This window comes from Limulus polyphemus, unplaced genomic scaffold (genome assembly GCF_000517525.1).
Source record: "Limulus polyphemus unplaced genomic scaffold, Limulus_polyphemus-2.1.2 Scaffold6657, whole genome shotgun sequence".
Taxonomy (NCBI): domain Eukaryota; kingdom Metazoa; phylum Arthropoda; class Merostomata; order Xiphosura; family Limulidae; genus Limulus; species Limulus polyphemus.
In genome coordinates, this window is record NW_013672267.1 from 32384 (window position 1) to 44072 (window position 11689).

Genomic DNA, 11689 nt, shown 5'->3' on the forward strand with positions numbered 1-11689 from the left:
AATAACCTAAGAGGATTGTGGCCTAAAGTTAACAAAGGTACGTTTAATAAACACAAACTTAGCTTAAATAAGCAACTGTTACAATAACCTTAGAAGATCGTGGCGTAAAGTTAACTGAAGTACGTCTAATAAACACAGACTTAGCTTAAATAAGCAACTGTTAAAATAACGTTAGAAGATTGTGACCTAAAGTTAACTAAGATATGTCAAATAAACACAGATTTAGCTTCAGTAAGCAACCGTTACAATATTGTAGTAGCGTAGTTCTTTGGTTGGCGAGTTCTTTTAAACTGGCTGGTGAAAATAATTCAACGTCTAGTCCACATAACGATAATAAATTAATTTATTTCCTTTTTAACGTTTCTACAAGCTTGAATTTAAACACTTGTACACCTTGCAACTTGCTGTAGGCTTGCGTTACAAATGACGTTAACTACAAAGTTAACCGCGATAGCTAACACACTGACTGACTGATTCACAATTTTGAAATAACCATACGTATTATCTCCTCGACTTTCTTTCAATTCACTCTATAATAACCTCTCGATGCTTCACGAAGCGTCGTACTTGTATCTACACTTGTTCTAGCTATTTCTAGGACTTTCTTGATCTTAACTTCATCATTAAGATTCACAGTTCCCTCTAGCTAACAATTAATTCACGACATAAAAATATAGCATATAACAATATTCTAAGTAGATTATGGTCTTAAGTTTACTAAAATAGATCAAATAATAAAGCACAAAGACACCTGGTCACCACTATAACTAAAGGTTTAAGGACCTACTTCATGTGACGAAGACAAATATTTTATAAGCTTAAGTTACATTGGAAATAAAAGCTGACCGTGACAAGTGGAAGGAATTGCAAATTTAGAAAATAAGTAAATAAAATTGTATCTTTAAAAATAAAAAGGTGAGGCACTCTATGTAATTGAAACAAAAGAAATCAGAACTGTCTGAAGTACCTTTAACTACTTGAAATTCTGCTATTATGCTAAAAGTAAATTGTAAAAATGTGGTTGTTGTAATACCAGCACATTACAGAATCAGGAAATAGCCTATAATGAGAAAGATCAAAAACCAAACGAAGAATAAACAAATTGGAGATAATAGACAGAGAAAACATAATAAAGGATTGGTGCATAGAAAGGAAACTTAGCAAGAATGGCTTGTCAAATCCGTAGTGTTAGTTAAAAAGGAGTACTTGAGAGAGTTTCTCCATAAGAAAATATTATAATTATACAGAGTTCACAACTGCTTCATGACAGAGGATCTGTTAATAATGTTACATATCTGCTTGTTTGGTTGTTTCCGGTAGAAATTCTTTCCGACGATATTCAGTGATACAAGTCCTTTCTTGATTAAACCAGTTTATTCTTCCTCGATAAAAACTCTTAGTACACATAAGTTTCACAATTAGTACGTTTCTCGTCACTTTAAACCTAACAACTTTTATAATACACGCTATAAATCACAGCGATTCACAATCTCGATAACTTTGCTTTCGACGAGTACAAAACACATACTTTACGGCTCACTAGCTCGAAACTAACAGAATCACAAATTAAACGGAACTACTGTTCTCTCTTCATTAACCCCGCTGGCTTTCTCAGCCAGGCTTATATACTAACGAAGAGGGCATCTCGGACTTCCCCGATTATTCGAGAAACATTACGCACGCTACCAGCGCCAGCAGCGTCACGTGATTTTTGCTGTCGTAACAATAATGTAATTATACAGAGTTCACAAGCGCTTTATGTCAGCCCCCAGTGGCACAGCGGTATGTCTGCGGACTTACAACGCTAGAAACCGGGTTTCGATACCCGTGGAGGACAGAACACAGATAGCCCATTGTGTAGGTTTGTCTACAATTACAAACAAACAAACAAGCTTTATGTCAGAGGACCTGATGATAATACATATTGCAAGCTTGCGCATTGCTTTTCAATGTGAAAGGTTATTGTTATCTATTCATTGTTAAATGGTGTTTTCATATTGTATAATGTATTATATTGTATTCTTAAAATTTGACTCAAGGTTTGTTGTGACATAGATTTTGAAATTGTGTTTTAAGTATTAAAGAGACGTGATTTATTATTTTGTTTTTGGACTAAAAGTTATAACATAAATGATGGATTTGTTTTTAATGTATGCAGTTTGATTTTTATTTATTTATTTCGTTTTGAAAACTAAGTTTACAGTTTACTTGCATAGAAAAAAATATATTATTTGACCCAGCAATAGGCCGACCTTAAACCTCCATATTCCTCTGGTTTGAATATGCAGCAAACTGATTAATTATCAAGAGCCAAGCTGTGGTTCGTTGCTTCTGAAAGGTGATGCTACAGGTAGAAGTTCCTGTCAATGCTAATTCAGGACATTCTTGAAAGTCTGCTCAAAGTTAAAGAGACAAAAACAACTCATTCTTGTCATTCTCTGTCTCCCATTTAGAGCTGAGGGTGCCTCATCAAATTCACGTTTTTGATCGTCTGATTCAATATTGTCTTAGTAATTCCATCATGATTTGCGTGAAGTTTACTGATTAACGAGAATCCAAGAGTGCTTTGGCATGCGAATGTGCAGATGTGGCTAAAGTACAACAATGAATGTGCAAATTGTAAAGTAATGAAACACTAATGACAAAACTCACCATCAGTGTCACTTATGAAATGAGACAATGCGACGTCGTGCTTCTCACGTCAGAGTAAAAGAGAATTAATTGTTAAAAGTACACATTCTCACGTGATATTGTGGTAATTTTATTTATTAAAAATAGCAGTTTCTGAGGAATTAACCCTTTAGTTCCGTTGGTAGAGCACTTGTCTTGTGTGCGACAGATTTCGGGTTTTTAATCCCGAACCGATGAAGGAATAAAATTGAAATGACCACAAAGTGATCAGAAAGTTCAGTGATGTGTCTAGTTTCTGCAGGTTGGTACAGAGGCTGTGCTTTTTTCTCTTGTCGAATTTCATTGTTAGAAGGGTAATTTTCTGACTTTTGCGAATTTTGCGAGGCCGAATTCGGGTGTCATTTGTCCATTATATGTGAGTTAACAAAACTGAGGTTTTGTGTGTGTGTGAGATGAACTTTGTTAAGAAAGTTGCTATTGAAATTAGGATTATCAATGGCACTTCACAATAGAGGAAAAGCGGTGATTTTCTGAAAATAAAGGGCGAGCTTAGTTTGCTTTTTTTTTTGTTTGGGGAGGGAGTGTAAAAACAGATTTGAAGGACCACACGGTTTCTTGTTGTCTGCACCTATTGTGTTATATAGCTAAATTATTAGCTGTTTTTGTGATGGCGTGTTAAAGTAGGTTTGATGGTGCAATAGTATAAGTGGTTTTACGTGTAATAGTGTCAAAATCAGCATTAAAATATTTTGAGAATGGTGGAGTCAAGTTACGTCCTACTCAAACAGAGCTAAATTTTGCGTTTTTATTCTTTTATAAGCAACATTGGTAACTTTTCTTTAATGCAGACGTTTTGAAAAATAATTTTATAATTATTCTTGGAAGTCCGAAATTAAGTTACTCCAAGTAAAAACTTTGTTTCACTTACGTCACGTGGAAATGAGTATAACATGTGATTGGTACATTAACGTTCCTGACAATCTCTATTAGAGGGCGCGCTTAGCGTATCTAGTGGTGTGGTGTTTGATTTCGAAGGTTAGTAAAACTAAAATAAATGTGATTTTATTTCTTTTGTCTCTGATTTGGATATTACACTGAATCTGTGTTGCAAAAAAGTAAATGCGAAATACAGTACTTCATTTATAAGAGAGCTATAATATTAGCAACTATATACCTCTTTAGTTTGTTGGAAGTTGGAAGACGATTACTTTACTAGTACTACTGTTGTTATTACTACGTACCACCACTTTAATTTACAATGTAAAAACTAAAGCTCAATATTTTGGCAGGAATAGTTGTAGTAGTAATAAGTAGGGTTAATAAAGTTGATTATTAATACTATACTATAGTACCAAGCGTCAGTGCATAGCAGTTACTACTACTAGTACTAGCAGTGTAACTTAAGTTAAGTAGACTAATATTCTTAATGTTAGGCCTAATATAATTTCCATGAATTAGACGTTGTACTCCTTTTTTTCTTTGTTTTTGTACGGTAACAGCCAGAATTCACCTTTATCCTCATAATAAGCAGTAGTTAACTAGTTTTAAATCAGCTTTATTCGAAGATAAAGCTAACAGTTGAAATGTAATAGTTACTAATACATTCGTTTAATGACTGACTAACACTAACAGTTGTAATAAATTTAGAAATTGGGTAGTAGAATTAGTATTCACTGTTCGGTAGATTGTGTATACTGAATAACGCTATGATATGTTACTTACTATGTCTTAGACATTACAGTATTATTAATACTAGTAATTAAAATTTTGTAATATTAAGTGTGAAAGAAAAACTTATGGTAACTTAAGGCTTTTGAGAGATAGAAGTAAACCTTAGGGTTAAGCTCCATTATTATAAAAGATCATTATCACATAAGATTAATGAAATAAAACAATTTGGGGTATCAAGGCTTACCATTAGATTTTAAACTTAATTGTTACTGATTAATTCGTGTAAATAACATCATTTGTTTGAAAAAAATAAAGTATATAAATAAATGTTCATGAAAATACATTTATAGTTTAAAATAAATAGCAATTTTTGTTTGGTCCTTATTTTCACACAAATATTTATTTAATATTTGGTGAGGAATCTACTAATTAGTTAATGCAAAAATACAATAACAGCAGTTGCAAATATATAAATCTCCCATAATCAAAATACTAAATTACTGTACACGAAACAACAAATGAAAAATGTCTACAGTACTATTACATGCTGAGTTTGCACTGTTTTATTAAAGACAGCTGTACTCCCACTAGTTGTAAATTAACTATAAGAATGATTGCTAAACATTTCTCTGCCATCAAACAGCAACCAGTGGGTGAAGCACCAAAACAGGGTGTTTGCAAGTGAGTGCTTGGCCAATATTAATCAGTGATATATTAAATGATAGCTCTCTTCATTGTTCTGGGTTGTTGTTGTTTTTTTATCCAGAAGCTTTTTTATTTGAAACACACACAAAAAATCCCTAAAACCATTAAAAAATTCTCATTAATCATTGAATTTGAAGCCATACAATATACTGTGTGGTACGTATTACACAATTCTTGAACTGATATGTATGTATGTATGTCTGCCCAATTCCAACTTACAGCATGTGAAAAATCCAGATGAATTGGAACTGTAAGCAGACAATATGTTGCCTTGACAACAGTTTGCTTTACCACCTAACAGGTATGTATCTGTCAATCATGAAACCAGTTGAATACAAAAATCTCTCCTTAAGTTTAATAGGTAAATATGTAAGTTCATACTTGATTTTCAACATTTGGTTGTTAACAGTTTCATTTCATTTATCAATATAATATAAATTCACACGTATAGGGTTTAAATTGAAGTATTTTATTAGGATTACATTTTATCTTGCATTGTCACAAGTTTCATACAATGTCTCTGGTTACCAGGTAAAGCAATTTTATTTGTACTGTTTCAGTTAGACGTTTTCATGGTGGGAAACATCAGTTTCTAGGTACATTTATTAATTGTTTTTCATTAATTACTAAATAAATAATTCAAATTGTAGTGCAAGTCTACTCATTTTTTACTGTGGAATCCAATAGTGTACTTTTTTTTTGTTATTTTCACTATTTAAAATTCAGTCAAACCCTTTATTACTGTCAATTGTTTATTTTGTTCACTTATTTTTTTAGGTTTCTACCTTTTTTGCACCAAAGTATTAATTTGAAGTCTGTACAAATTCATTTCAAAAGTTGGGGGATTTTTAAAATTTTTGTTCTAATCCCAGTAATTTTGTGAGACATTGTTTTATTTCTTGTCAATTTAAATAAACATTTTTAAGTAGCTTATTTTGGTTGTTTGAAAAATGGACAAATAACAATATTTATAAACAACATAAGAGCATAATTCTAGACATCTGACATGTATTGCTCAAAGAAAGAGACACAGTAACAGTAAAGAAATTGATAATAGCCTAAAAACATGTTTGAAATTGGAGTATTTCAAACAGTTTAGGCTAGTGTCAGATCCTCAGTGCTTATAGTTATACCTGTGAGCTAAACAAAACCTGGCATTTTGGGAACTGTGTTACAGAGTAAGGTTAGAAAGTACTTGAACAATGTATGGATTGAAGAATATAAAAAAACAACTAAGTTATAGTAGGTTATAGTGTGAAACTTGAAATATTTGTTGCAGTGGAAAACAGTGTAATATCTCTATGGTAAATGACAGCTTTGCATTCAGTACAGTACCACAAAAACTTGTACATACATGATTACAAATATATTTGATAACTTGCTGCCCCTTGTATCTTCACTACATCAGGGTAATTAACTTGATTAATTGATATAACTTAATAACTGATTACTTATTGATAACATCAATTAGTGTCCCATGAAATTACAATTAAATCATTTAATGTTATGAAAATAATCATTTAATTGACGTTATTGTTTCTGATTATTCCAACTATCCAAGTAATCAAAATATTGGGATCATGATTTTTCATTACCTTTGATTAATTCATAGTTGTTCAGATTAATCAGTTAATGTCACAACTCATTAAAATAATCAACTAATTGAAATTTGTGCTTCCTGTTATTATTTTCAATTATTCCAAATATCCAAGTTTCATGAGAATAATTGGTTAGTTGTATAGAATTAATCAATGAACCCAAAAATTGATATTTAATATAATCTTCAAACTGTAAAACCATCATATTAATATTAAATATATTTGTGAACAAAGGTACACACCAATTTATATGGCCACTTTGTATTGAAATAGTGATATGAGTTTTGTTTCCTTATTGACATATTTTCATCTGAACGATAGCCTTCAACCAATTAAGTTTTCTGTTCCTGTAGACTTTTGATCTGTATAACAATTATGATTACCCTTGTTTGTGTTCCTGTAGACTGTTGATCTCTGTATAACAATTATGATTACCCTTGTTTGTGTTCCTGTAGACTGTTGATCTCTGTATAACAATTATGATTACCCTTGTTTGTGTTCCTGTAGACTGTTGATCTCTGTATAACAATCAGGATTCACCTTGTTGGTGTTCCTGTAGACTGTTGATCTCTATAACTATTATGATTACCCTTGTTTGTGTTTCTGTAGACTGTTGATCTCTGTATAACAATCAGGATTCCCCTTGTTTGTGTTCCTGTAGACTGTTGATCTGTATAACAATTATGATTACCCTTGTTTGTGTTCATGTAGACTGTTGATCTCTGTATAACAATTATGATTACCCTTGTTTGTGTTTCTGTAGAATGTTGATCTGTATAACAATTATGATTCCCCTTGTTTGTGTTTCTGTAGACTGTTGATCTCTGTATAACAATCAGGATTCCCCTTGTTTGTGTTCCTGTAGACTGTTGATCTCTGTATAACAATTATGATTACCCTTGTTTGTGTTCCTGTAGATTGTTGATCTCTGTATAACAATTATGATTACCCTTGTTTGTGTTTCTGTAGACTGTTGATCTCTGTATAACAATTATGATTACCCTTGTTTGTGTTCCTGTAGACTATTGATCTCTGTATAACAATTATGATTACCCTTGTTTGTGTTCCTGTAGACTGTTGATCTCTGTATAACAATCAGGATTCACCTTGTTGGTGTTCCTGTAGACTGTTGATCTCTGTATAACAATTATGATTACCCTTGTTTGTGTTTTTGTAGACTGTTGATCTTTATAACAATCAGGATTCCCCTTGTTTGTGTTTTTGTAGACTGTTGATCTGTATAACAATTATGATTACCCTTGTTTGTGTTTCTGTAGACTGTTGATCTGTATAACAATTGTGATTACCCTTGTTTGTGTTTCTGTAGACTGTTGATCTCTGTATAACAATTATGATTACTCTTGTTTGTGTTTCTGTAGACTGTTGATCTGTATAACAATTGTGATTACCCTTGTTTGTGTTTCTGTAGACTGTTGATCTCTGTATAACAATTATGATTCCCCTTGTTTGTGTTTCTGTAGACTGTTGATCTCTGTATAACAATTATGATTACCCTTGTTTGTGTTCCTGTAGACTGTTGATGTGTATAACAATTATGATTACCCTTGTTTGTGTTCCTGTAGACTGTTGATCTGTGTATAACAATTATGATTCCTCTTGTTTGTGTTCCTGTAGACTGTTGATCTATGTATAACATTTATGATTACCCTTGTTTGTGTTCCTGTAGACTGTTGATCTGTGTATAACATTTATGATTACCCTTGTTTGTGTTTCTGTAGACTGTTGATGTGTATAACAATTATGATTACCCTTGTTTGTGTTCCTGTAGACTGTTGATGTGTATAACAATTATGATTACCCTTGTTTGTGTTTCTGTAGACTGTTGATGTGTATAACAATTATGATTACCCTTGTTTGTGTTCCTGTAGACTGTTGATGTGTATAACAATTATGATTACCCTTGTTTGTGTTCCTATAGACTGTTGATGTGTATAACAATTATGATTCCTCTTGTTTAATAGTAACAGCAATTCTTATAACAAATCAATAAAAAACAAGTGTTTTAAAGTGAACAAAGTAACACTGAAACTAAGATATTTTTATACAAACTTTTAGCTTTGTAAGTTACATGATTTTTTAGGAACAGATATCAAAGAATGTGTTTATATCTAGATAAACAATCACACCTGGAGTGTTTTAGTTTTGGCCTTCTGCAACATGTCAGATGACAGACAAAATGAAGACAAAGTTCACGGTGGGTGTGAAGGGCCTGATGCAATGTATGTGAAGCTGATCTCTTCTGATGGACATGAATTTATTATTAAAAGGGAGCATGCATTAACATCGGGAACTATCAAAGCAATGTTGAGTGGGCCAGGTAATATGGTTTTCTGTCTTATAATCTTTTATTTATCTTTGAAGTTAATATGATTGGGTATTTTCAATCAGTGCTAGCTTTAATCTACAGTTTACTTTTTCAGAATTCTCCAACATAAACTATTTAAGTACTTTTGTTAGGCTGTGCCGATATAATGAATGACCTCTTTCTTTATTATTGTTGTTTTGAGAGCTAAGAATGGAGTTAATGTGGATTCACTAATATTAATATTTACTAGAATTCTTTGTTTACTAGTATCATACGATAGGATTAATGAAAACATTACTGTTCTGTTTATTTTATTTTTTGAAGTATAATAAACATTTACGGTAGGAAACAGTAGTAAAAGTGTTTCAACTCATAGGAGTAGGTCATCCAGTTAGCGGATTTTGAAAGAATGTTGACTGTATTAAAAAATCTTTCTACTCCAGTAAAGCTATTCATTATCCTTCAGTGACCCATCCAGTTGGATGTTCACTTCACATTGAATTGACCAAAATATATTCATAAGGTCGGGGGTGAAAGTATAAATGATTTATGTGTTCTGTTTTCCTTGTGTGTGATGGTGATAAATTTAATTTTTGATTTCAGAAGCACTTTTCTAAATAAAATGATAAACATAATTTTTCAAATGGATAAATGCTTCATACTGTTTTTTATTTATTTCTTGTCAAGTATCTTCATACATTTAGCAATAAAGAATCCTGAAACCAAACAGTTGAATTAACTCCTTAAACCCGATCAGATGCTGGTAGTGTCCAACTGAAAAATCCTGATTTATCCAATGTTGAAGTATCTCATTACAAAAATCGTTAAAGCGAAATGGATTACAATGACTGAATGTAATTTTAATTTTCCTGCCATGTAAAGACATTATAAATATATAAAGTTAACCAATCTGAGGAGATTTTAGAATAACTATATTGAAAATGAAATACGTAATAGAGAAATCTAGGTTCAGTTTATGTCCATGGAATAAGTGAAATAGTTAAAACTTTCCCCCACATGCTGCACTTTCATTGGCTGGTTAGTTAAGTTTGTCTCATCCAGTTATCTATAACTTAGAATTTGTTAAACTTAATTTAGAGTTACAAGTAAAATTGGTAAAAAAAACATTTTAATTTCAATTATTTTTACTGAAAATACAACGGAGGGGAAAAAAACCCTTAAAAACTTACACAAATGAAGATAACCCTATATTTTAAACCAAAACCACTGCTTAAATTTTTCAATATTATAGTCACGATATTTTATTAACAAACATGTATATTATTATATATAGTTGTAATATACAAACACTTCCCATATTCTTACATAAAAAAGTCATTCTCCAGAACAAACTGGTTTTTATCATTTTGTTTCCACTTGGAACCAAATTAATATTTAAAGTAAATTAGTGATAATAAGGATTTGATAAGTATGCTGTGTTGGACGTGTATTTCTGGTAGTAATTTAAGACTGTTGTACAATACCCTTGTTTTGGTAATTGAATCGTTTATTATCGTTATTAACTCTTTAAACCCGAGAGGATGCTGAAAATCTGGTGACAACATCTGATAACATTTGTCTGTCTGGATTAAAACTAATCCAAACCATGTTATTATCCACTTTGTATAAATAGACCAGAAATTTTATAAGGTATGGTGATAATTCTGGCAGAATGTGCACAAAATGATGGGTTTAAAGAGTTAAGTTACTCTGTCAGTATTCAGTGAGTTTAAAATATATTATCAACTGTGCTGTGTTCTATTTTCATCACTTGAAGTTTGTGGACAACTGAGAATCTTTAGTGGTTTGACAGTTGAGACACCTTTATTTCCAATCTGTCTACTAAACACTGCACCATTAAATCTGTACAGAATAAATTACAACATATGTGTTTCTAACACAAACAGTACTGTACACTTGATACAACATCTTATACTGTAACGGGAATGTTAAGAAACAAATGAGTTCCAGTAATTACTAATATCAATTAAAAAAAATAAAGGTCATAATGTTGGCCAGTATCACAAACTCGCTGACCAAATGGGATTTTTCACAGTAAACAACTTGATACAGAAACAGGTGATGGTTTTTAAGACTTTTGGAATCTTAAGACAGGATTCATGCATTCTTAAATTTTATAATACCAGTACACATCTAACGAGCCCAGCTAATACTGTTTTAGTGATCCTTTGTGGTAAAATGTTAACAACATATGAAGGCCTTGACTACCAGTACACATCTAACGAGCCTAGCTAATACTGTTTTAGTGTTCCTTTGTGGTAAAATGTCAGAAGATGAAGGCCTTGACTACCAGTACACATCTAATGAGCCCAGTAAGACTAACTAGCTATACAGATGGACTGCAGCCACCTGGCAATGAAAACTAGTTGTTTCAAATATTTTATCATGAGTACAATGTCAAAATTAGAGAAATTGTCAACACACGTTTAAATATTTCAGTTTAATATCCAATACTTTTAAAGAATTAGATTTCTAGACGGTAAAATGTCAACAACATATGAAGGCCTTGAACAGTGGATCTCTAAAACAGTATTAGCTGGGCTCGTTAGATGTGTACTGGTAGTCAAGGCCTTCATATGTTGTTGACATTTTACAACAGTGGATCACTAAAACAGTATTAGCTGGGCTCGTTAGATGTGTACTTGTAGTCAAGGCCTTCATATGTTGTTGACATTTTACAACAGTGGATCACTAAAACAGTATTAGCTAGGCTCGTTAGATGTGTACTGGTAGTCAA

General features: G+C 31.9%; 1 long non-coding RNA gene across 2 annotated transcripts; it reads left to right on the forward strand.

Moving 5' to 3' along the window:
* Positions 1-3616: 3616 nt before the first annotated feature.
* Positions 3617-8794, forward strand: LOC111089570. 2 transcript variants are annotated; one of them, XR_002613808.1, is made up of 3 exons: positions 3617-3666; positions 5568-5603; positions 8739-8794. It is a non-coding gene; the product is annotated as an uncharacterized LOC111089570 (long non-coding RNA). The 2 variants fall into 2 exon arrangements; XR_002613809.1 differs by lacking the exon at positions 5568-5603 and adding an exon at positions 5229-5308 and having other exon boundaries at positions 3618-3666; positions 8739-8755.
* Positions 8795-11689: the final 2895 nt, after the last annotated feature.